General features: G+C 43.3%; 3 long non-coding RNA genes across 6 annotated transcripts in view; 1 reads left to right on the top strand and 2 right to left on the bottom strand.

Annotated features, from left to right (window-relative positions):
• The window catches only part of LOC147753014 (uncharacterized), a 60,719-nt gene that overhangs the window by 13,360 nt on the left and 20,231 nt on the right, over positions 1 to 27,128 (bottom strand). The window lies entirely within an intron of this gene.
• LOC111263972 (uncharacterized) lies at positions 18,079 to 19,710 on the bottom strand. The gene is made up of 2 exons (XR_002682574.2): positions 19,569 to 19,710; positions 18,079 to 19,229 (listed from the first exon to the last, which is right to left on the bottom strand). It is a non-coding gene; the product is annotated as an uncharacterized LOC111263972 (long non-coding RNA).
• LOC111263969 (uncharacterized) overlaps positions 23,415 to 27,128 on the top strand; it is an 89,302-nt gene continuing 85,588 nt past the window's right edge. Inside the window, exon 1 of one of the 4 annotated variants that reach the window (XR_002682567.2) lies at positions 23,415 to 26,142. This is a non-coding gene — a long non-coding RNA (uncharacterized LOC111263969). The other 3 variants (XR_002682565.2, XR_002682569.2, XR_002682564.2) reach the window with 3 other exon arrangements.

Below are 27,128 nucleotides of genomic sequence, written 5' to 3'. Positions count from 1 at the left end.
AAAGGACCAAGTCGTTCTTGTCACGATCTGATTCTTCACTATCTACCTCGAAATTTGCGTTCGTCTGGAAAACATTTTCGTTTGCTGGACTTCGTCACAACGCCGCCTGTTTCGTACACCAGCCGTCGTTAACATTGCCGCTTAGTGTATACGTCATAATCGTTTTCAACTGACATCATTCGGTGATTTTAATGTTTCGCTTCGCACGCGTAAAGGCTCCGGCCATTCCGTATTTAATTCTATCGTATAAACTATCCGGTCAACATAGTCGGTGTTCCTCTGTCCGTTGTCTGCGCCCTGTGAACAACAACAATGGCGGCAACGCAGCCGCGAGTAATATCGGGCTCAACGGCCTCCGCATGGCGTTCGCCGTTGTGACTAGACGCTGATTACTGCGTAGCCTCCTGTCTGCACAGAGGCACAGTATATCGCTAAAATCGTACCGACTTTCAGTGAAGCGCGAGACCTGCAGCCTTCCTTTTGTGGATCGACCGAAAACGGCTGAGAACCAGCAACGAGAAGTCTTTGAGAAATGCACAATATAACGAGGCAGTGCATCTCTTCGTAAGTGATGATGAAAAAAAGAAAACTATAAAAGTAATAAGCTGAGCCATGCAACGATAGCCCCGTCATAGGTTTATAAACACGTAAAGAGTTGACTGGTGAGTTGGAGAGGTAGGGGCGATACTTGGGTAAGCAATAACGAATCAGAACGTCTCGAGTTCTATGTACATCCTAATTCTAATTTATGTAATCTTGCAGCACAGACAATAAAGATGATCGTCACACTCATTGTGATGCCAACGTGATATCATTTGCACCCTTCAATAGCCGGATGGCGTCAGCCGGAATCACTGTCCACATTTTATTGTCATAAGTGAACTGTTGTGTCATCTATGGACGTATGTGGGACAATTAGCGATTATAAAATCTGGCGAAGCGTTACGCCCATGCGTCAGATTTTTCTGATGACGCTTCCGAACAGCGACGAGCCGCAGTTACGTGCAGTGCAGGTAGGCAGTTAAGCAATTAGTGTAGTGTTTTTTAGTCCGTCGCAAACGTACTCGTACACGCATGCGGAAAATTGCAAGGGCATACAGTCCGAGTGGATATAGTAGAAGTCTGATATTGACTGAGGCTGAGTTATCAAGCTGACATTAACCTGGCCATCGTTCGCTGCACACGTTAGATTGGGCCAGCTAGGTATAATGATTTGCTGGTAGGACAGCCTGCTCCACAAATTCTCCATTTTACCGTGCTGCAGCAGCTACGGCCCCGGCGGTATTGCAAACCCAACCCCGTAAAGAAGACCATCGAACTCGCCAGCTGGCGCGTTTCAGGCTAAGTGCTTTGACTACGCTAATTGACGGATTATCAGTGTTCGACAGACAACACAATGGTTGACTATTGAAAACCGAGCAAGAACGAACTAGAAGCCACGACAGGGACCATCTGCTTGATGATGGCCAGAATAACTGAAATGCTATTTCGGTATAAATGAGTAATGTTACAGGGGCAACTGCGTCAGGAAAAACGCGGTTGGCCTGTGTTATTTGCTATTGACGCTAACAGCACGCTTAAAGCCAATGGCGACCGAGCAAATACATGTTAATATATATATATATATATAATTTGTATTCGTACTATATATATATATACGCGTATTTATCGTCTCTCTACTTGAACCAAATGTTCGCGTTAACGATAGAAAAGATCGCAGAAAAAAATAATTATACTAATAATAATATATATGTATACGTGTTATGACTTAAATTTATAATATGTTGTGGATTTCTATTATAGTCATTGTTGTCATCGTACTGGATTTATCTGCCAGGAAGAGATATAATCCACTATAGTTTGGATTCGTATACGATACCTATGTTTCGCGTACAAAGACGTCGCTGACTATAAACTGATAGACGACTCATGAATAGATATAGAATAGATACGAATCCAGAAGTTCCTAAATCCTAAACCACCTAAGAACTTAGTTGATCCACATGAAGTTAATAAAGGGAAAAGAATCATTGATTAATTGAATAATTGAAGTGAAAACAACAATTTACATCAGTGAACAATCCCCAGACGAACGCGCGATATTCTTCTAAATTAAACATAGCTACCGTCTTCGAATCAAACTATTGCCCAATATAGCTTCCACTGTTTCATGCGCTAAGGAAAATTTGTATTTAAGTTTTCCCGCACATGAACGCGACGAGGACACAGTACGAGACGCAGGCCTCGTTTCATCTCAGTCCTAGCATGAAGTCGGTCAACTCAACATGTGAATATATTTAATATAAGTAGAAATAAAACATGATTTCGTAGGCGTAAGACGACCCCGACCTTAACCCTATCAGGAACTGACAAGCGCCGCTTTAGGCCTCCTTATATATATAGCTGTTACGTGCGGACTTAGTTTACGTATCCATAAACGCTAGAGGGCTTGATTTACACGACGTTTTCTGCTAACGATCGCAGCAAATCCTATAGTTTACGGCATATAACAATGAGAACAGAAAATACAACAGTGTAATGTAGTGTACTGCATAATATTTGTCTCATTATCGCCAGACCTGGCCAGTTTGTTGTCGTCAGAATACCACTGTGTACGGCTAGCTATTTTTACGTTGCTACTTAGGCCGCGGCTGCGTACAAAAGAACTACAGAAGAGGGATCGCGCTCTTTCGCTGCTGTTGTTGTTGTTTTCGGTCTGCGTGGCTCGACCGAGCGAGCGAGCAAGCGAGCGACCGGACGGGGCGTCATTGTCTGCCCTACTATTGTACTGCTAACAAGATAATAGCCCCTTGCAGGATCTTCTTTCGCTGCTGGCGTGGTGAGGTCATCTCGACCGTCGCACGGCGCGGCCAGCAGTACAGAATAAAGTGCACTAAATAAACTAGCGTGCCCCTACTACAAATACGACCCTTAGCGACGTAATCCTCCCAGACGCATCGGCGCTGTGGAAGCAGATTGTCATAAAGAAAGGTAAGCACCGGTGCTGCTATTGTAGCCCTTTCCGCAGAGTGAAGAGGGCCCGCATAGTGGTGGCGACACATAATCAGCATAAAACAATTACCCATTGAATAGCTACTATGTCGGCAAGAAGCAGATACCGTCAGTTGGAACGAGGCAGCTCCGAGGCAGGATGGTTGTCAATCGCATGCTTCATCCACTGAAACCCATTACTGAAATTGGGCTTTGACAACACAGATGATCTCGATCACAGCCGTAACTACTAGCAGGATCGCTATAGAAATCTATTTGCATGCGTAAAAGCATCAATGTCCGCTGGAGATCAAAGAGGTAAGTATGAATGAAGTCAAATGATAGTCAGATAAAAGATCGTTTTGTCGACAGGATCGACGGCATCTTGACGCTTCTGAGTTCTTGACTATTGTGCCAGATCTCCGTTTGCTGCTTGCTTCAGGCTGGGAGACCAACCGTACAAAGCGATAAAGGCGTGTGCTTGCCTCTGTGTATATCGTCTATGAAAGCAGCGACGTATTACATAGAGCTGAGGGCTAGGCTGGTTGGTCTTAACAAATACGAGTACAGCGAGCAAATTAAGCAGTATAGAAGGCATTGTCGGGTGACAGATTTCGTAATAAAACTAGGGGTGATTAAAGAGTGAAGCAACATAGCGTCAATCTAACGGATGACAGGGCTGATTGGGCACTGCTTTACATGTTTCTTGAAATTTTACGCGTGCTCATTTCAACATTTTGTACGTTTTTTTGGCCCTAGATAGGAAAGTGGTAAAAAGTGGTTTGCCGCAGTTGCTGTGACGTAATTGACGTCGTCGCTGCAATTGAGCGAAGCAAGGTGACAATAGACAGCTTTTGCATTACAGGATACGGCTTTCGTATTACTTCTTATAGTAATGTAGTTTATCATTCTGTACGTAAAAGTCGCGTAGCCGTGTGCATTGCATGTACCGTGTTGCGCTATGTCGTATGTATGCCTCTACACGCTTCTACATGTCTGTGTACCGGGGCGGAAGGTCAAGGGATAAAATAAGGAAGGTAAACTTTGCAGGAAACAGCCAGCGGCAACCGTAACAATATAACGCCTATTTCTGTCGATTTACGACGTCTCGACGTCGATAATGGGCGTTTGATGCTAGGTTGAAAAACAGCCAAGTGAATTGTACGTCGTTTGACGGATTCGCTACCATGTTGCTTTTGCGATAGCCACTTGTGTAAATGTTAATGGTGCCAATTGCAATAGAAATGCTGCAACCAGTAGAACAGTGAACAATATCGGCTGGTCGTAGCCATACAAACAACTAGACGATTTGCCTGCGCAGACGACGCTGCCTTATACTCACGACGCCGTCACTCGTTTTAGCCCAATACGACAGAGAATCGTCGACGTATTGCGTCATCTCATGCCACAATGGCGTCATCGTTTAGTAAGACCAATCATAGTCGTACCACTAGCGCAATGAAGATTATGATCAGTACAAAGCGGAAGATAATGGTTTTCGAAATTTCAAGAACAACAGGCACACTCTTAGATTAATGATTTGCATCAACATCCAGCGTGAAATTTTATGGACAAAACAAACGTATACGCCCTGTACGCTGTAATAGTACAGCCATGCATAGGTTAATGTAAACCTAGATTACTAAGTCGATGCCATTGCAAACTCATCTACCCATATGCATTCTCCCACGTTGCCACGTTAGCGTTCTTTGATGATGACCCAAGTCTCCTTTAGAAAAATCATATTGATTATGTTGTCCTGAAGCTAAGTTTCGGCTAAAAATACTATAGACGTTAGGTTTCCACTTATCCATACGTACGATAAGGTGCTTAGTGAACCTGTCTCTCCCCGCATTTTTCCAGTATGCGTTTGTTGGGCATCGACTTGAATTAGCTTACAAAATTTATATAACTTCACAAACGTAATTTTGTGAAGCTGTCCTGGTCAGACTTTGTCCATCTTATATACCTACAACAGTGTGACGCCCATGAATAACAAAGAACATTCAAGGCAAAAAACCCTAAGCGTATCAACGGCTCTGGCCTAGAAGTTCTCAACGCTGAAGGCGGAAGCCATCATTTGTCGGCGGCTTCGACAATCCCATTGTGGTTACCCATTACGCTTCTTTTCCTATTAGTACTCGTGGCGAGTCGCTGTAAATGGGTTTTACATCGATTCTTTTTTTTTGTTTCAGTGAGAATCAATTCGTATAAAAGGAATTGTTCCAGCTTTTGCCGTCCAACTGTCACTCACTGTCACAATAATACAAACGCAAAAAGAACATCATTGCCAAGGGAAAGTCACTTTGTCTATTATCGGCGATGTCCTTTGAATGATATCAAGATGCCTAACTCATTTATTTTTGCACCAGATTCATAGATCCTTTTATACATACATATTTATGCGCATATTTTCCAGACAAGCGATATGCTTTGTAGCGGCATGTGTTTAAACCCTTACTATTAGATACGCATTCCGTGCCGTTTCAGAACACTAGGTTTGAGCCAGTCTTCGGTCATCGTGCAGTAACCTGGCATCATTTTGATATTTATATCCACAACGATGACGTCGCCTCACTGCTGTATGTCCGTCGTACAAACTGAGTCAAAAGTGCCCGTAAAGGATCACCGATCATTCGAGAAGGACCGAATTGAGTCCTCCTAAAAATATCGCAGCCACCACGTCTACCGCTAGAACAATGGCGTTTAACAAAAGCTTTTATTCCTACTGACTTTGCCTCTACTTCAATGGTGGCTTCGCGCATCAACTTTGGGCGGCGCAGGCATTGTTTCCCTTGCGGCGGACGGTCGTGCGCCCTATACGCCCATCAGTTTTCCATTCCTTCAAAACGACTGCTATCGTTAAAACAGTATCAGGTGGCGGCACTCCTCGAGGACTCTCGTCAATCGCTAAAAGTAGTTAGTCGTATCGACTAGATGAGCCAACATGGATATTTGTAAGGAGCGGGGGAATATCTTCCATTCCACAATCGTCTCGCGCATTTGTATAGGGTTTGTGCGCACGCAGGTGTGCTGCAAATGGCATTATCCAGAATGATTTTTCCCATGACGGCGGAGCTATTTAAATGTGCACGATGCTAACGATCACGTAAAAACGAAAAGACAAACGTCATATTCAAAAAAATCTCATTGGACCTTTACAGATAGAACGCTAACAAATGTATCAGCTTTCTTTTGACAGTGCCTCCGGTGGCTTTGCTTTGAATCGTCTATACGAATTAACGCGAATCTACGTTGATCACGGCCATTTTTTTTTATCGATGCGTCCTCTATATTAAGGGCGTTGGAAAAACTCTTTCTTTCAATCTTTCTGCACAAACACCGATTTGCCTTCACCTAAGCCTTTCAAGGATCTCGATGAGGACGAAAAATAAATGTACATATACAAGAGAGACATTGATTGTGGAATCCAAAAAGATCTATGATGCCAATAGTGCTCTAGGCACAGCTTGATATATCATAGATCAACGCCGCCCGCAAGTACTACTCGCGATGGTATGCCTCTGTCCCGATAAGAGCACTCGCAAAAGTGCCTGTCGTACTATCCCCATTTGTAATGTGATTGATATCAGACAAGGTGCCGGTTCTGCGAGTATTACTTTGTCTTTATTGCATTTATTTGTAGGATGACAAATTAAAAAATTAATGTACAGGCAATGCTACCTGCACCATCAAAGTCACGTGCGTTTCCAAGTCGTCCCTGTAACTACTGCTTCAAATGTACAAATTATTACTAGTGCATATGTGTATATACGTACATATATATGAGAGATAACACAAATCCAGACTAAGATGTTGGGTGTTTTTCGTGAAGCACATCGTCATTGCAAAAATCGTTCCCAAATAAAAAGAAAAAAAATTTTTTTTGAACAGTATTTCGGATTGTACTGCTGGTTCCAAAAAATACTTCGCTGAAAAGCCTAGAAAGATATAGCCACCATTTCCGTCGACTTCTACCAGACAGAGAGAAAGAAGCAAGTCACTGGAGAAAAAAACACTAATCCAGTGGCGTCAGCCATCATTCCAAAATCAAGGTCCTTCAACTCTCCTTTAGGCTTCCATTTCTTGCTTCCCTTACCCCTGCCTATATCGTATCATAGACAAGAAAATCCTGCCATAACAAGTGACATATCGGCCAATTTTACCTTTCTCCGTAGCAATGAATATGTGTATTCATATATATATATAAAACAACTAAGTCGAGAAGCGAGTCACGGTGGTGAACGGTGTGAAAAGCACAATTCGTAAAATTACAGAGACACACAAATATGTAATAAAACATATAATAGCAGGTTAAAAAATGGATATTTGGCAATAGCGCCATGTTGAATACGAAATACGCGCGTGTGGCCGTGATCGATTCACTTAGAAGATCTCCGTATGGGCTCACATTTTTAACGCTATGAGCCCCATAAGACTTCAGTGACGCTATCGCTGGGTGCATTGATACCGTCTAACAATTCTAACGAGAGCGACAGCTACGAGCATGAAAACAGCACAGGAGAAAATCGTTGGAAATCGTAATGCAACGAACATGTCTGTTGGCAAGCGACGGTCTCGATCAGCGACCGGATAGGCATCGCCAGCAAACCGACAGTGACCATCAACGGCGTATTTCGTCAAAGAACAGAAAAGTACATATACTTATTACTGCCGTTGTGTCACAGGCACTATGATCGACCGTTTTCACTATTGTTTCATTGATCTTCGAAGACTTCATATACTGTTGCAAGTAGTCCTGCCAGCGGTAGAAAACTTCGTTTGGCTGGGGGCCAGTCGGCATATATCGTAACTGGCTGTATAACTATTCGTCGCCGAGTTGATTTTTAGGGTCTTATCTTGAAGTTGGTAATTGTTTATACTTGAAACTGAAAGCGCGGGTGGAAGGATTATTCGCTATACAATCAGGTGCTCATAGTCAAGGGTAATTTTTTTTTTCTCAATAAAATCCAGTTGTTTCAAAGGCACCAGCCAGCATACGGAATCAAACAGGACGAAGCCTGCAAGGAAGCGTCCCTCACAGGAACAGGATTAGAACACGTACGATGTCGAAAGCATGTATTTCAAAAAGTGGAGAATACAGAACAAGCAATGCACCTTTTCAACTTCCGATTTCTCTCGTCCACAGTTCATGACCAACCCTATCGAAGCTGGGAACAGTGATCTGATCAGAGGGGGCAGTCTTTTGATGAATCTAATAATGCCTGTAAATACTCGGTGAGGCAGCATAGAACTGCACATTGCCGTATTTTGGGTTTTTGAGATGAGACACTTTTAGCTGCATCGATTACCGTCGTCAGTTAGACTGTGGTTCTTATCTAGAGATCTTTGAACCCTTATTTCGGATTTTATAAAATATGAGCTTCCTTATTACAGGAAAACCCTCATTTAATAGTTCAACGCAAACCGGTTATGTATCTACCATTAGAACGTCAAGCTCAGTTTCAGAGGTCCTCGCTAATGTTACAAACGGTCGTCGCACTTTCATATTCATTCACTACCACGGTAGCAGAGAGCTTGCCTTGTACCACTACCCGTCGCGTAAAGCCGTCGTTCGCTCCGCCCGTTAACCGGATTACTGTGTTTTTAAACTCGAGCACACACCTACATACAAACAGCACAATGAAACCCTAGACCATGCCTTTGGTGTAAGTCCAAGACCACGACGACGGAACTGGGGATGAACGAGGATATTGATTGGAAAAATCGTTACTGCATCAGCAGCAAATGGGCGAAACAAAAAATAACAAATGCGATGACCTTTGCAGACGTGTAACAGCTACGTTGCGCTGGGCAGCAAAGGATACAAGAAGTCCCAATTATCTGAAATAGTTCACGATACATGTTTTCCACAGTGGTTGTGGTGCTAATGCAGTGATAAAAAAACGGCAGTGTATTCACCGGACAATACCGGACGATCACAGCGTAGGCTCTTCTCAAAAATGAACAAAATGCTCGAGGCCTCTCAATTGCCAACGGTTAACATTCGATACCAGCGGTAACTTTACCATATAGGAATCATCAGTAAATGGAAAACTGCGGTTCCGAGACAATAAAACAACATGCTCCCATCTGCTCGGCTTTGTACAATTAAAGCAGCAGCTCTCAAGAAGGTAGTTGTTTTTTATCTTTTTAGTCAGAAAATGACATGATTTATATTGTTGTGCTTTCTTGTTGTGACAAGAATTATGAGTCGCTTCTAAAGGTGATATCATAGTCCATTGTAATGCCCAACCACAAGTAGTTTCTCGTAAGCATTTTCCCTTTGCTCTTTTCTACGATGTTATGGCGCAGACGTTTGTTACACTGATCTCGCAAATGCCCTGTCTCTCTCACTCCCTCTTTTCAATGGCCGTCGTCGTCGCTGCCTTCACGCCTGATGGGCATGTGCAAGGAAGACACTTGCACACTCATGAATAGCTCACTGCCCATGCGTTGTTTCGATTTTTGCGGCCGGTATCGCCGTCAGGCACTCCAGCAGACGGCTGGCTCCCAGCTGGAAACAAAGTCTGTCTACGCTAAGATTCGAATTCAGAATACAACGTCTCCCTAAAATTAGCAGACAAATATGTTACCCAATAAGCCATTGCAAGCAGCCCTTTCTCGCAAACAATAGAAAGGTGAGCATCCTCGACGGCAATCGGCTCAGCTATGTAAGCGGTCCTCATTTTCACAATCATGGACGATCAGTTCTGCTGAAAAAGCTTGACGAACATCTCCGAGCCGATCAGAGCATCGCGGCAACGGTGATTCACGTGGCAATAGGCGTCTCTTGTAGTCTCTCGACTACGATTTCCTGTGCTGCTTACTTCTTTGCTCTATAATCTTGTATCTTAAACCTGAAGGCTATCCATCGTGCGACCACAACTCCTAACGGCTTGGTATGGACAGAACCACCCGAACATTATCGACGAGTGGTCACGGCTGGCAGACGGTGAACGTGATACGGATGCCCCAATGACTCCGTCGGCCTATTCGGTCACTCGAGGCAGCTTGTTTGGAGCTGTTGGCCTTTGCTCTTTTCATTGACTGAATGTCATAGACGTTGTAGTCGCCCATGCGTCCAGGGAAATGATTCACACAGTGCCGACTCCTAAACAGCCGAAATAAGGTCCTGGCTGGGCGTTTTGACCATAGTTCCGCATCGTTCTTTTTTCATCAGTACCAGCACCACCAAACCACGCATGCACTCACACATGTCATGGCCTTACACTTGCTAGCGCGGCCTCGCACAACATCCCGCAGCCACAGGCTGCCCTTTTAGTGTGTGTATGGCCGGCAAGCTAGCGCTCAAGACTCGCACTGCCTTTACTCCTAGCGGTCCCCAAAGGAACGAGAGTAAGAAGCCTTTATGAGCGGTCGACATCTCCAAACGTTTGCCTGCTGACTATCCGGCTGCTACGATCCAGGGTCTGAGGCCCCTCTATCCTTACTTTTCCAGTAGAACCCCTTCTCCTTTTTTCAACGCACCTCTGCATTACTCGATTGGTTGCGTTGTCGAAATGGAATGCTACTACTACTTCTACTACTGGCATCCATTTATGACTTCGGCCATCGCCGGCGGATATCCCGTTTGACCTAGCAAACCAGAGGCCAACGTTTGGGGGCTTGTTCAGTAAATGCAGACGGTCTACATTTTACCGCTCAGTTATCCTATCCACTAACCCCGTCAACGGTAGAGCAGCATACACACGTTCCCAGCGAGTGTATTTTCCCCCTGATGTTCGGTACCCGCTTTACCGATAGTGAGTAGGTGTTTGCTCGTACGGAGCAGTTGGTTTCGACTGTTTTCAGTGACGACGCAACCTTGCTGTCTAGGGCGATTCGAATGGTTTAAATGGTGTGAGTCTGTTCGTTGGTCCGTGTCGCTTAGGCCATCGAACGTTAACGACTTTTACTGAAATAGCAGCGCAAGGCTTGCACGGTCATTTCCGTGCGATTCGTCCGGCTAAAGCGGGTTGAACTGGAAATAAGTTTATACGTTGTGTACTCACTACTATAACCTGCAGCATACGTTCATGAAATACGTAGAAACAATAGTGTCAAATCTAGAGAATCAGGTCAGAAAATGACAGACGTCCCATGGTGACATGTCTAATTTGCAAGCAGCAGGTGATTGTATTCTAATATAACAATAGCGTCTCACCTACTATGCCTAATTTGACGCATGCGCTAGATCATTGCGTATCCAAAAACAGGGGCTTTTCTTCATCAAGCCATCCTCCATTACGTTTGCAATCAAATGAATCAACTTTTATTAATTGTAATGTTAGGTCCTAGTAGCTAATGTCTACATTGCCTGACCACCATTACACGAGTATGGCACACCTCGTCGTTTGAAGCGTGCCAGGCCGTAGCAGCTCGCAGTTCTCGTCGCCACAAGCATCTTTACTTACCAATAAACCTGTTTAATTTCATCATGTCTAGAACATCTGTCAGACACGGTCACGTGGCAAGAAATGTGATGGAACACAGCTTCCGCAGCGCGCAATATGAGCCGTCGCTAAACTGTGTCTACGGCCCTCGATGAAGCACTACCGGTCATCAAAAATTCTTTACTTCGACCGCAATCGGCTTTTTATTGATACGTAGCAATCAACCTAAAATTGGGTCAAGGAGCGACTATCCTCAAAGCACAATCTATTGATCTTCTGCCACTTCACTTAGCGCTAAACCCGTATCGTACACATGGCAACCCGCTAGAGTATGTACTTATATGGAATCGCACGATGAATGTAATAGAATAGGCTTTCTTATTCCTCTAGGTATAGAGGGTGCGTAGTAGCAAGAACGCATCTGGTTATGCGACAGAGATTGTCTCGTCATCATTGCTTATAAATGTACATATATAGATAGCAGTGTCTGTAGAATTGTGGGTCTCGTTTGCACGGAGGATGAATGATGGCCGAACGGAGACACTGAGCTTATCTGTCCTTCCCTCGACACTCAAGCGTAAAGGTGCCATCGCATCGTTCGGCTGGTTGTATAAATAAACATGACAGTAGACAGAGCAGAGGATAGTTGCAGCGCGTTCATGTTCAGCTCAAACGAGCCATAATGATTCGAATCCAACCGGGTCTATTCGAAGCTCGGCCACTCTTAAAATAGACGCGCACAGAGAGAAGTGACCTTTTACGACATGAACATGAAGCATTTCATCGAGGACTCTCTTTCTCTCACTGCCTAACCTCATATACGTATATATACTCTGTGAGCATAGAGGCTTTACCTGTCCCAGTGTAATCGAATCTATTAATAACCTTCCATTTGTATCGTACGTTAATGGTCTCAAGCTTTGCAGTCATCTCGCTCTGAGGGACCAGTCTGCATTCGTGACACGATTATGTAGCTCTATTAAAGTATCTCCGCAGAAAGGACTGTGCAGCTGACGTTCGGCTGGCCTGTTATCTACCAAAGCACTGATGATAGACACACAAAAGTTAGATAACTGATTCAAATATGTGTACTGTGTTTGTACAGATTTACATGAAAAAAAAAGGCAATTTCATTTTACTAAGGCCTTAATAATATATAAGAGAAAAAAAAAAACTAAATTATGGCCCTGAACGCTCGATATATCAAGGGTAAATAGAAACTTACCTAACGGGTTAGGTTTAAGCATTTCGTTCCATGATGAAGTCTGTAGATAATGCTGCGAATCATTCGTGACTCGCCGCAGCAACGCTGGTCCATCGCAGAAATGGTAATAATGCCATTCCCGCTCCTGGCATAAAGAGGCCGTAGTGAAGCTTCCTAATTTTATGATATTATAACGACATTATTGCATTTCTGTTTACGGTCTGTGTGGAAATAAAGCGAGCTTCTCTTTAAAATGTCACAGACTTTTGTCGTCTTTTTTCTTCTTCAAACAGAAGCGACAGTCGGATGATTTGGCGGCGATATTACTTCCACGAAGCATTAATAAACGGCGAAGCGGGACGACGATTCCACGTATGTACGCCGGCCTATCTGATGCTATAGTTGTTTGAATGTCTTTGCTCATCTACTAAAGAGAGCGGTGAATCAGAGTCATTGACTGTGAATAAGAAAGGGTAAAAAGGAACGATTGAATCTCTCTGACGGGAACGCTGCCCAAGCTTGATCCCGGCCCATTTTATTCTACTAGGACTAATCCGCTTACGGGCAAGGTCGGCCCACCACTGAGGGCGATCTGAAGTGGTCAGATGCGCTCTTCACTAATGGTATACCAGGCTTCTCTGTTCGCTCGTCATCCGACGCTCATCGAAGGCAGTGACACCTGCAGCACAACAACTAGTACGCTGGCTCTACTGCTCGCGGTTAGGACGACTGGTCCTTTTTATTGCCCGCGTTGGCCTATTGACACAAGTGCTGTGTCTTCCACCGAATGAATTCACATGTGTGCTACATTAGGACGAATGGCGAAACGATGGGGGTGGTCGGTGTTAACGCTACTGCGGCGATCCTTAGAGTCGGCCTAATCAAAGACTGAACTATGACTGTTCAACACGGACAAATTGAGCCATCATCATGAAACCATGTCCAGGCAGAGTTGAATGACTTGTTATTGCTCCAGTGTCTCTACAATGGTAAACTATAAGGATAACAATAACGAAGAAGGAACCGCTAGCGTAAGCTCATTGATGTCCAATACATTATAATGTAACAATGAATAATAATGCACTACTGTCAAAAGACAAATTCGCCCTTAACGAGGGCAATATCGAACACAATGCCATTATTATCCAATCGGACGAGAACAACAACGTAACACATAGAAGCAAGCAGAGTGGGTGCTCTTGTAGCTATTATTGCTACCGGCGCCGCTTGCAAAGCTCGCAACGATCGATCGACAGACAGGAAGGCCCATTCCACAGACCCAGATTCGATGGCGGCGATCCGCCATAGCAGGCTGCATGCGGCAGAAACAGCTGGGCATGATGTTACATTACCTAAACGCGTTCAATTTCACAGCTGGTCTAGTACTTGATTATGTTTTGTTGGATTTGTGGCAAAAAAAAAAAATGGATTTTGCTACATTTATTGGTGCTCTCGTTTCCATTGTTATCGTTACATCATGTGCTATCTATCAATCTATGTATGGTGACGATCATCAGAATTATGGCTTGTGCCGTGCACTTCGTGACCCGGCTAATCGAGTGCGTCAACGGACTGGGTAATTGATGAAAAGCCGGCAACCGTGGATAGAATGGTGGCGCTTTGTGCTAGAAGTACCCTTGTTTATTTTTCTTTTTTCATACACTTGTCCCAGCATTGTGACGATTTGTAGACGCCCACATGCCTACCATTCATATTCCCATCTATCATTTCTCTATCTACGGCTTTACGTAGTAACTCGATAGAGGAGTAGTCTTGCCCACCAGTTGTTCTTTTTAGGGCGTGCAAAGCCCCGCAATCATACGAATTTGAATCAGGGAAATGAGCTGGCTGAAAGCAACGTTGAATACATAGGAAGTAATGGCGATATGAGGTCTGTCGTATAGTAACCAGACTGCGCGCTTTTGACTGCCGTGCTAATGGTTCATAAAAGGTATGAGACGGCGGGCTGTATGCATTATTTCCTTTTTGGCGAATATCTCGTGGTGATAGATGGCTTTGACGTCGGTTGCAGCTACTGCCATCATCATACACCCGAATATACTCAACATTATTACAGATCTTCCATCACCTTGTCTTTCACCTAGGTCTTACTCTGGCTGGTGATCGAGATTAAGTCATGCCTCGCCTCTAGCAATCTTATAGACATGGCGTACTTTTTTTAATTATTTCTTTTGATTTATTTATCTATTATTTTTGATCATTTGATTTCTGACTGGATCAGGATCGGTTCATTGTTTTACTCAGTTTCTGTCTTCTCAGTACTTGAATCATAACTGTATAACACGTTACATGTAAATTATCGGCTTTAGACAACAGATTCGAAATCCTGCTTCTGCGCAAAGCCTCTTCGATTGCGGCAATGCGTTTTTGTCGTTCGGGTCCCAGCATCTGGGCACCTCTTCGCTGCTATTCAATACTCCAATTTTCTATACCATTTAATTACTGTACCCTTTGCCTAATGCCTTCTCCGATCCTTGCAACTTTATCGAAGAAAAGTTTGATTTTTTAGACTAGTAAGGTGTTTTTCCATCTAAACTCATTTCTCTTGGAATAAATTCAACTGTTATTCACAAGTTCCTAGAGGCTGGAGGAACGTGTAGTTCAAAAATAGCTATTGACTTAATAACATCATTTTCTTACTTTTTTTTTTTTTTTTATCTATTTGACCTTTCCGGCTATCCTAGTCCCGATATCTGGGCAATTTATGATGTTCTTGCAGACGAATAGAGAGAAGATGATATTTGCTCAGTGCGACCGTTGTCGTCAGCCAACTGCTTAAGCAACTGCAAGAGGACTAAAAGGAAGCATATAGACGAATCTCCGCTCAGATCATTCTTCTTGTGCCTGATGTTTACCATAAGCCTAATTGGCAATCGTTTGGAGACCTACGTGGGAATATCTGTACCACAGCTAATATACAAGAATGTTATAGACGAAAAATTAGTCCTCTCCGTCCTTACGGCTGCTGCTGCCAGCGATACTTCCCCTATTACCTTTACCTATCGCTACAATCACTATAATAGATTTGTTATAATGTATCATATACCATTAACATATGGCTGATGTTCAGTGCGGCGGGCATGCCACGAAGTTCTAACATGACATTTAGACTTTGCCGTTCGGAAGCTGTCATAGGCAAATTGCAACACCGCAGGTTGAGGTCGGGAACTCCAGACAAGGATAAAAAATATGGCCTAGCTAAGGAGCACTAACAAAATATCTTCAATCACATGCTTAAAACGATGCGACCGTGCCAATATAATCTAGAGAACAATTAGCAAGTGTATAAACTAGCTAGGAGAAACCTACCTAAAACAGTGTTGTACCACGAACAATAATAATAATAAACAATAGCTTATACTTTGCAACATTAAGCCTAAGTCATTGCCTTCTGGCTTGCCAGTTTAGGCTTCGATTAGTTCGTGAGCAGTACACAACAGACTATGCGAAGGCCGAGAACAGACATGACGTGTTAAATTATGACAAGAAATACTATTCGCTGCCTGGCAGACTAAGAGATCTAGAAGTGACTACACGAAAGTAAACAAACAGTTTTTCCCACAAAATTAGAGAAGGGACGGTTCTTGCCTGTTAATAATCCGCGGCAAACCTAAGCCTGTCGCTGACGATAGGACACTCAAAGCTAATACACGTCGGAGGTCGTTCATTAAATTAAATGAAGACTAAGATCTCCATCGAATCCTATCAACTTCGGCGGTACTCCGACGATCGTTAATCTTCTCATCTTCATCGAAGGGGATAGCATTTACCATTTCGTTCAGACGAGCAGAAAACTGCACTGCCAATTAACGTTCGTCGTATTTTATAGTTGTCACTTATCCATAGTTTATGCAACCAAACGGCTTCTACATCACGCCTGTACATTTTTTTCGAAGAAAACGCGCTTTTTTTAAAACCGTGCTTATAATAGGCAATGGAGAATGTTGGTTACGGCCGATGGGAGAATTCCTCAATTGAACGCTTTCGTTAGACTACTAAATTATGGTACTTTGGAGCTTGAACTAACATGTGGCGCTTATGCCTGTGCTACTGGTTCACTGGCAATATGCTAACATCTGTTTTTAATTTCAGCAGCAGCAGCAGCAGTAGGAAAGAACAAAAAAAATCCAATCTAAACCGTCGGTAAATGTCCGTCAAATAATGTGAAGCTCTTCCGATCATCCTTCCTCAACTACTACGTAGACGTTACTCACGTTGTTATAAGTGCATAGAAAATGAGAGGCCCAGGGCGACGCAAGCTCTCATTTTTTGTTTGGTTCACAAAGATTTAGACGCGTCGCAAATACTGGTTCTCAGTACTATCAAGAGACTCGTAGGCGCGTAAAGACTTGAGCGTCATTCGTCGTCGAGTGGAAAAAAATGAGCTGAAGGAAAGACAGGACTGAAGCTTACTGTCGCCGTCAGAAACGTATTCTTATTGTCAACGACAATAAATACACTTGCTACATTGCTGTTGTCCGCTAAGCCGAGAGCGCTAGCAAATAGTCGGACCATTAAGAGATATCGCCAAGATTTTTTGATTAAGCGGTGGTGCCAACGGACCTCACAACCCAGTCTTCTTCGTGAGGGACACCTTGTTGAACTTGTTGGCCGTCTGTGGTACATAAATGCGCGCAGACTGACAACAGTTTCGCATGATGGGTCAGAGTACAATCACTGGGATTCTGAATCGATAATCCCAAAGCCAGAAAGATGTTATCATTTTAAGACAAGCATCGCTGGGTATATTCGAATTGCCACCGTACTGGACGCCACCTGACCTTTTTACCTTGTATTAATTTAATGCGATACTTGGCAGATTTTTTTTTGTCGCTATTTAGCTTTTAATCCTTACGCGTTTACTTACGCTAGTTTTACATCCAGGCAATAAAGCTTCCGAAGAAGAAGCCATCTATGCAAAACGATACGACACCAATAACATCAGCTGTACCAGAAGTATAAGCAAGAAATTATACTTCTAAGAAATTCAATGGCAAAACCGGACAACGGCGAATCATAGTAGTTATTGCCTATTACGTTCTATATATTAATTCTGAGAGACCACATAGTGTCTAGAGGACGGCAGAGTTCTAGCTCTTTCAAAGCTTCGTGGCCTCTTTACCAGCAACGTACGTCCTGTATATGACCACCCATTGACTAATTACGTGTTTCCATCTCCGAAATTCTTTTCTATATTATTTCGGAAGTCATTTATAGACACTTATAGCGTTTTGAAATGCCCATGCGCGTGCATGAATGCAAACTATCTGAAAACACGTTTTTCTATTTACGATGTTACTATCGTATTACTGAGGACCAAATACCGTCTGCATAATTTCGTAAACACTTAACAATTCATTAAATCATTGTGAAAGCAGCGCAAGCAACAAAAACAGTGCGGTAGCATCGACGTACATTTGTTGTTGGTGATAAACACGCATTGTAACCATAATTATAACGATTACGTACTGTCATCCATAGCGGCTGTTTATTTTTTACGTTCATCCAATACTTATACATTGTGTATTTTAAAACGGCCGTAATAACATATTACATTATTGTTATTACTATCAATATGCCGCGCGGTTGTATACGCAGCTGTGCGGCTGCTTCTCTGTGGCGGTGGGGAGGCTGACGAGGGATGATTCGAAGGCAGATGTTGGATCCTTTTTTTCAGTTGTCAAAGCACTGTATACTATTGAAATGCAGAAATCTAGCTCTGTGAGCCAGAGTAAACGAGATATTTCACAATCTTTTCATTCTCTTCGTTTGTCTCCGAACAATTTGACTTCTCAGATCGTTTGTTACCCAGCGCACAAACGACATCAGTAGAGAAAGCAACGATCGAGCCGTATAAAAATAACACCAAAGCGTCAGTGATCAAAAGACAGTAGCAGCGTTGTTTTTACGAACTTCTAAAATGATAATGACAATTTCACCTGCGGTAACATGGTTGTGAACCATACGCCTAATCTAATCAGTGCCTGTTGTTCTTGGTAGTCTGGCATCATTCGCAGCTCGTGGTGGTAGTGCTCGAATCTCACGGCTATCCTAGCGCTATATATGACTGTAGAGCGAAGGCTACTGGAAAACGGATGCGCGCGCTTGCCTGTTCCCTCTGGTCCATTTGAGCATGTGTGCAGCTTCCGACCGCCCGTGCTAATCCATGACGATGCTCATAGACACCGAAAAGATTGTCGTGCAATACACGACGTGCTTTTCATGAACATGTAATTGCGCGGCCCGCTGCCAGCTATCATCATTTCGGAGGAGGCCTCTTCCTTTTATGGGCGACGGCTCCGTGTCAAAGAGACCCTTTGTGCTCTACCGGGCTAAATAGGGAATCGCTCGATTCACACCCAGCGTCTCTTGGAAGACGTCCACTGGTGATCAGTAGTAAACTTTGTGTGTGTAAAGTATTGCTACTATTGGTAGTACTACAGCACAGCGAACTCGGTGAGAGGCTATTGAGAATAGTCCGGTGGCTACGGCCAGCCATCGGAAGGTCCCCTCTGTACTGCGTCTTATCGGTGCATGTTTACTCTGTCTCGACCATGCATTACAGTTGAGACGATTATAGGGAATCCGCCAGTCTTCGATGAATCGACCCAAGACAACTGAAACCCAGTTTACAAATATAACGATGTTTTGAGGATACCTATTGTATTTTAGTTCGCTTCTTTAATGGCGTCTCTGATGGTAGTCGTGAAACCTAACAGCTAAAATGTTTAAGCTTTTTTAAAGCAGGGCAAGCTAATGTACGTATACGTTTATGAAATTCTTTATTTAAACAAACGTAACCAATAGCTATACTATTAAAAGGAGCTATAAAAGTAGAACTGACAAAAACGTGCCACAGCTGAGTTTCATTATGAAATCATACGAACCGAATAGGCCAAGAGGATCTACAGCGGTACACTTCTGTTATATCGTATTTTCACGGGACCTTAACTTACCACAGAATACGTTCTATGCGAACCACAATTCATTGTATTTAGTTGACCGTCGCCAGGTTAACAGCACTAAATTCAATGTCAACGCAGAAGAAACAGATCATCCCGTTACTCAAACGTACCTCTCTTATTTTTTAGGGCTATTTTCTAGCAAACCTCAGACATCGTAAAATGGTCAACGTAACCCTTGACAGGAAGGGCGATTCCGGAAGGACGAGAGACTTGAAGGACGACCCGCTCGGCTTCAACGGATGACTCGGAGCCTATCTTCTCATTTTAGTTGCATTCACCTTGTAATCATTTTTAGCTACCTAGGGTCACTAATTGCTATAGTATCTTTCCGTGAAAATTGTGCCGATAGCAGAGACCTAAACAGAGAAATCAGATATGGCGTAGCTGGCCGTTGGACATACGGTAAGTAGGATTACTTAATAATATATATATATATATATTATTAAGTAATCCTTACCGTACTTACTTATATATATATATTTTATATATATATATATATCATGTCGGTAGTATATATATATATATATATATATATATACTACCGACATGATAGCTTTCGACAGCTGTTTCTTCATTGAAGTCAAAAAGGCATGAGCCGCTTCCAAGTTTTCTTCTTTACTTATATATATATATATATATATATATATATATATATATATAACTATTATGAAGAAACAGCTGTCGAAAGCTATCATGTCGGTAGTGTCTAAGGGGAGCTCATTTATAAGCTGCGGACAACTTTGACGCAGATAGCCACAAATCGATATCGACGAAACGCGAGCTTATCACTGTCGATTAATTTATGCGATAACATTTTATTGTGGAAAAGAGTAATTAAATGAATCCATATACCGAGTTACGAATTGATCAAATTAAGAAGATGAAACCCATTGTCGAAGCTCAAGAGCTTCATCGTTTGATCACACCCTTGGTATTTAGTAGTCTATGCGAACCTTGGCTACACACAAAAAACGTATCTAAATTGGATGGCAGAAATGGACAATTGGGTTCTCGTGCCTGGCAAACGCCGTGCATAGCGGCGATACCGCACGTAGACCTCGGAGCATTTAATTTTGATGATGCATCTGTTCTGTAGGCAATTCACGCCTTAGACTAAGGCCCTGGATAAATAAATACTTCACATAGGTTCCAGAGACGTAACCGGGTCATGAACAGCGGTAGGTCAACTATTTTTCTTGGACTATCTAAAAGTGATCTACTATCCCGTTTTGCAAATGTTTACCCACCAAGGTAGAGATCGAAGATACGTGTACACGTGATCGCTGGCCACAGCCAGCATTAGCTACGTTGAACTTTTTTGATGGCCATCTAAAGTTGAAAGTAGTTGATTCTGGACAAAATGCATCGTTTTTCTAGCAGAACGTTTCCAGGGCATCTGAGAAAAATCGGTCTGTAGACATATTGATGTTATTGTTCGGTTGTGAACGGTTTCGGCTAAGACTGCGCAGAATTTCCGCTCACTGCCTATGTCGCTATGTTCTAAACGCATATTAGCTGACGATAAGTCTAGCACGAGGTAGCCATAGTGGCAATAGTGCGATAGAGCAAGGGGAATCTCGTCATCGGTTCCTCCTCGTCCACCAATCGAATTGACCTATGATTCTCTCCGCTCCATATAACCGTTATTGTTGATCATTCTTCGTCCGATAAATTTAGTCCGCCCGTTCCAAGTATGGCACTAATTTAGTATTAGTTAGTCGAGTACAATCATAATTTCGATTATGCTTAACACTCTTGTTGAGATGAACCTTCTGATGTTGATGTTACAGGAACAGGAAGGACTTCGAACGATTCCATATGACTAGGTACTGATACGCTGGTGAGCATGCTGTTGTGCTCTCGAAATGCACTCTTGCTCAGTGTGACTTGTCGTGTAGCTAGCCGTTGACCCAACCAAAACAAGGTTCCATCGGATATATTGAAGGTACTCGAACGGAGCCGTGAACACATATAGACATAATCGCGATATTAGATTCATGCTAACGTTAGTTATAATTAATCTCAAACCTTGAGTTGGGTCAAGAGACGTCATTCGATCTTCGATGCATTGAGCAGTATGCCAATGTCATAGATTGACGGTCCCTATCATGTTGGATGGTTAGTTACAGTATGAGTGCCGCCCGTAGAGTGGCGTGTCGGTACGATTCAGCGATTGCATCCCTAGGGTATCCAGCGCTTCACAGTGGGCGACTGGCACAATGACATAAGTGGACGCGGAGTTCATCTAGAGTATAACATTCACAGTTGTACTGCTGGTGCGGAGCTTTGTCGGCTCGAACGCTGAATTCTGGTCCCTGATGAGATTACCTATGATCGTATCCATAAGTAAAATGTAAAATGGATGATTTTCGTTATATCAAATCGTATCGGGCCGAGCTAGCCGGGAAGTTCGAATTTGATTCTTGCACAAAGGTTAGATGACGACGATCGGATCCAACGACGACGACCGGTTTTACCACTTGTAGGCAGAACATGGGCGATACGGTAACAAGTTCTACTGTACGTTCAATAGATTTATAGTACATGTACTAGGTTATTCGCTCAGTTGTTCTCGTCGATAGCCGACACCACGTAGATACAAAATATTCGCTGATCACAAATAAAAGATGGTTATTTTGCGGTTTAGAAAGAGAAGGTACGACCGAAAATAGCACTAAGAACGTCTCCTTTCTCTACATTTACCCCTCTACAGCGCGCGGCAAACGCACACGCTGGATTGTAAAGACACGTGGCCGTCAGCTGAAATTGAGTACTAGCTTTACTTTGTAATAGTTCTAATAGGCGGGAACAATTAATCCTGCACGTACAACAGAACACATTGTGAGACGTAAACTGTTCTATCCCGAGAAAAGCTAAGAACGATGCAAAGTATGAAATGATACTTTAGCTTCTTTTCGTCAACCCCGACCGCTCGGCCACCTTCCTATTTAAAGGTCCCGACCGTGGCTTGTCTATCTTTCGCAGGGCGCGGTCATGTCATCAATACGACATGACATATCGAATGCAAGCACGCAGCGAGAGACAATTTCCTTTGCATAATAAGCCAACAAATAAGTAGAATGATGGATCGATACGACAACCAACAGCCCAGCCCAGCCCAGCGTAGCAGGCCGCCGTCGCAGCAAGTTTCAGCAGAAAAAAGAGACACGAAAATAGCCAGACGGCCATTACTGCTAACAATGAGCATCGTCACCACCAGAACAGTGCATGACTCGTCAAAGTTCACGCACTGCTACTCTATCCTGTATCCCTTGTCGCAGCATCTTTTGCTTTGATGTCAAACTTTTAGAGGACACAATGCTATCTGCGCTACGACTGACGGTAAGCAACGATGCTCCCGCTGTAGTTTTTTATGATCCATAGTAGCCCGGTCCAACGGGCCGACTTGGTTAGTATGAACAGACGACGCGAGTGCTGGCGGTGTCGGCAGACTCCTATCTGCGAAGGAACGATATAGGAACACACTGGGATTGAGTTCGACTTCGTGCTACTGGGAGCCTGTCATGACAACTGGATATATCAAGAACGCATAGAGATACCCTACTCTGTCCAACCCCGGAGGGGGCGAAGCTTGTTCCAGGCGGCAGCAACACAGGAAGACCCGCGGAAGGGGAAAAGTAATATTACCATCGCTAGTGTAAAACGAGAGAGGTTCTCCTATATCTTCCAGCACGATTCGGAACGGCCTACATGTAAACAAGATGTTCTGAAATCGTAATTGCAAATGTTCTTGGATTGCGGCATCGGAAGGTCTAAATCGCCGGGTGGATGCAATACCAGGGTACCGCACAGACCTCTCCTCATTTTGTTCAGTTCTTATATTTATTCTGCACTAACCCGAGCCCATTAAAACCAATCCGGCTTTAGAACGTTTAATATACCTTGTGTAACATATTATACGGATAAATGATAATAATTACGTCTATACCATAGCATGAATGACGTATCACGCATTACTGCCAGACGCCATCTTGATTTATTCGAAATATGCAATATCCTTGATAGGTCCTGTAACTGTGGTCGGTTTTGTCGTTGATAGAGACACCTTCTTCTAGTAGTCCATTCGCTTCAAAATAACTATCGTTCACGCCATTCGGTTGACTATGTAGATGGATCTCATATCGTCATGCCAATTGCCCGAATCACGTTTGTCAACAAGTAATTAAGGAACGAGCGCTCAAATCTTCTGAAGTAGCGTTGCAAACGAAGAACAGCTACCGTAAATAATGCCGCATGATGCATCTGTGACCGTATATATATAAGCCAACAAATAAGCATTTTACATTACAACGAATGCTGCCACCTGCAAGAACTGGATTTACGATCGACTGATGCGGGCGAAGACATTTATTGCTACCTAGTGTTATAACCCATAAAGGCAGGCACCGTAGCATATCATGCGTACATTCTATATCTGGTACTAGTTGTACCACTGTAGCCGTTACTACTGTAAAGTCCCTGTTGAAAATTACCCAGCTTTGATCCTCTTCCGTGTTATATTTTCCGGTAATAATAATAGTTGCGATCAACTTCGTATTAGGTAATTAGGGTGTTTTGTTAGCACATACAGCAAATCAATAGAGAATCAGTACCAACGACATAGAGATGTTTCAAGGTAACCCTACAACGGGGGGGCTTGACATTGTTACGGGGCTGGCCCGGGGGGCGAAACAATTTCAGCTGTTACTGTTACCACTGACGTTGTGGGCAAGAAGAATCGAAGTAATAAGCGTATTTTACCAACAAAGCGGAAATATCCTTGCTGGGACGATCAAAATGACATAAGTATAATATATAGGAACATTCTGTCTATTAACGTCTTGGCCTGTGTCTGCTATACTGTGCCACAGCAGGCCCGACAAATACACTACGTGACTATTCAGCCACTGGTCAGCTTTTCGCAAGCAGAGCCGATTCATACTATCACCGGTTGATCGATCGTCGACACAAGCTGGAGTAAGCAAACATATGCTTATTGTGACTTTATTTTGCCACACCGACCAATGATGTACCGATCGTGATTCTAAGCGATGCATAGGCGGGTAAGAAGAGCGGAAAAGGATGAGCTTTAGATTGATTTTGCTGATTGCTATTTAATGCTTTTTTGGGAAGTATTTGTTAACTTTTGTTTAATTTAAACGGGCCACCACTAGCTCAGTTGGAAAAATTGTAATACACTGAGCAACGGAGCAATGGTGCGTCTTCGCTGACCTCCTAGCCATCTTCTATTACTACTTTTCGTTTTTCAGCTCAACGGAGCAAGGAAACAGTATCTATCTGTTTCCTTGCTTCGAGCTGACGATGCTGCTGTAATGGATTCGGATAAGCAGAGTCTGAGCCGATGGCGGTAAACGTGTCAGACTAAAGGAGAGTTATCCACGGGTCCGGTCAGCCCCAGCTAACTGTGCTCCGCTCTTCATTGTCATGCCACTCCTTTTTACAACGATATATAGCGACAGTGTGCGAAATGCGTCTCGAAATGACGTTCCGCTTTTATTACATATTCGGTGCCGGTGGGGCAGGGGACACTTCTCCGCGCTCGACATTAGCAACATAATAACTGTAGAAGCAGTGAAATGATCTGGTCAGAGAAACAACAATGTCAACAATGGTGACGTCAACAAACGGAGAACGTTGGCCGTTTAGCGACAACATCTATTGCCGCCGCCGCTAATGACGATAGTTGCGGCTTACACCTACCGCCGTTTTTGGCACCGTCCTAGTTCATATTTTATAGTATGTTTATCTGTTTCTGATCTGCCCGCATCCCTACCTACACTATCATCACAGTCACTACAGCGACTGCTACGATCTTCGCAATATATTTTTTCTTCATTTCGCAGTAGCCAGACGTCACACTAGCTCGAGGTATTAATCGCTGTTATATCTTCTTTTCATTGTTGTTTACGAGATATCTTCTGTTCGCTAGTTAAACAGGAGTGTGAATACTTTTGATTGATGCACCCTGCGTTGCCACTGTTTCGACAGTGGATATGCTGGAACGATAACTCTACCGCGAGACGCGCGTTTCAGAAACGAGCAGCAGCGTAAAACCAAAAAGAAAAGTCTGCCTGTAGCTGCCGGTATTGTTTACAGCGCACGTATCCGAATCATTCGCACTCACACCAGCCCATGAATAAGAACAACAACAACTGCTGCTATTACCCCTACTATAGCACTATACGCTCGTGCGTCTCAGCGCACGCCCGATAAAGCGGCGTCACGACCGATAACGCCGACAAAAGTAGCAGCCAAAACAACACTGGCGGTAAGTGCTCGGCCAGAATTAACTAAAACAAAGCAGACGAAATGCTGTGCGCAGTCGCAGTACGAACGGCAGTCGTCTACCCAGAACCGTTACAACTACGACGATAGATGCTGCCATCCCTAGCGCAGTTTATTTACTTTGTTGTCTTAGCAACAATAACATTGACGACAGCGCCGATTAGGTCGCTAAGAACTGCGTCCTCGTATCGTATGTGGACGATATGTAATTATATTCGATAACGATCGGCGGGTGCGTACAACTATTATAATACAGTAGGTACGTGTGCTCTGTTTAGTTGTGCATAACAGAGTATTGCATGCCCTTATGGAAGTAAGATATCCATTTTGTGTTTTACAACTAAAAATTTCGCAGAGTAAGAAATAGGGGAAAACGGACGTGTAGCAGCGTTTTAAAACGATTCAAAAGATACTCTATACAACGTGGAAGAAACAGACATTGCGTACAAATAACCACCTTCAAGACGAGGCAGTCTTCCCCAAACAATCCTGGTAACTAATTCTATCTGACTTCATCCAAATTTATTCTGAGAATTACTGTGCGGATCAAGTGTACACTTCGGACGTAAAGAAACTGCCGCAGCTTTGACTTGTCATTATATTTGACGGTGAGGGTTGGGGGGGGGGGTCACAACGTTACGCACGCTTCTTTAATGATTGATTATACTCTGTTTCAGGAGCCTATATAAGTAATACTTGTACCTATGTTTGTTAGGAATGGCTAGAGGAGGAAGCCTATCGCCTATGGTCACAGTAGGCGGATCGCCCATCGCAATATGTAGCCTATGTCCTATTGAATATAGCATACAAATTTTAGTTCGTAACGTAAATAATAACAATAACATGAATAATAATAGTATCAAATTGACTGGAGCTTATGACAGATGGGCAAAGCTTAATCGAAAATAGGCATACCTAACACAAATCGAAGCATACATAGTTGGTTATTGAAGGAGCCGATATTTGACTATGCAAAAACAGTGCATAGCGTCACAAAGTACGAACATCATTATAGTTTTAACAAATAGCTGGCTGTCTACATCAGAGCCTTTACTGCAAGTCAACGCTTAGAGTCTAACCGGTCAACTTGATATTTGCAGAAAGTTAATAACATACTTCGAGGAATACAATCAAATGTCGTGAACTTTTTCTGTTTTGCGATTCTGGCAGCATGAGTGCAGGGTATCAAGTAGCGCAAAATACCCTTTTAGTTTTTACGCTACCACACAGTGACACGCCTTGACG

The sequence above is a fragment of the Varroa jacobsoni genome, unplaced genomic scaffold (assembly GCF_002532875.2).
Source record: "Varroa jacobsoni isolate VJ856 unplaced genomic scaffold, vjacob_1.0 scaffold_806, whole genome shotgun sequence".
Taxonomy (NCBI): Eukaryota; Metazoa; Arthropoda; class Arachnida; order Mesostigmata; family Varroidae; genus Varroa; species Varroa jacobsoni.
This window is presented reverse-complemented; position numbering and strand designations above follow the sequence as displayed.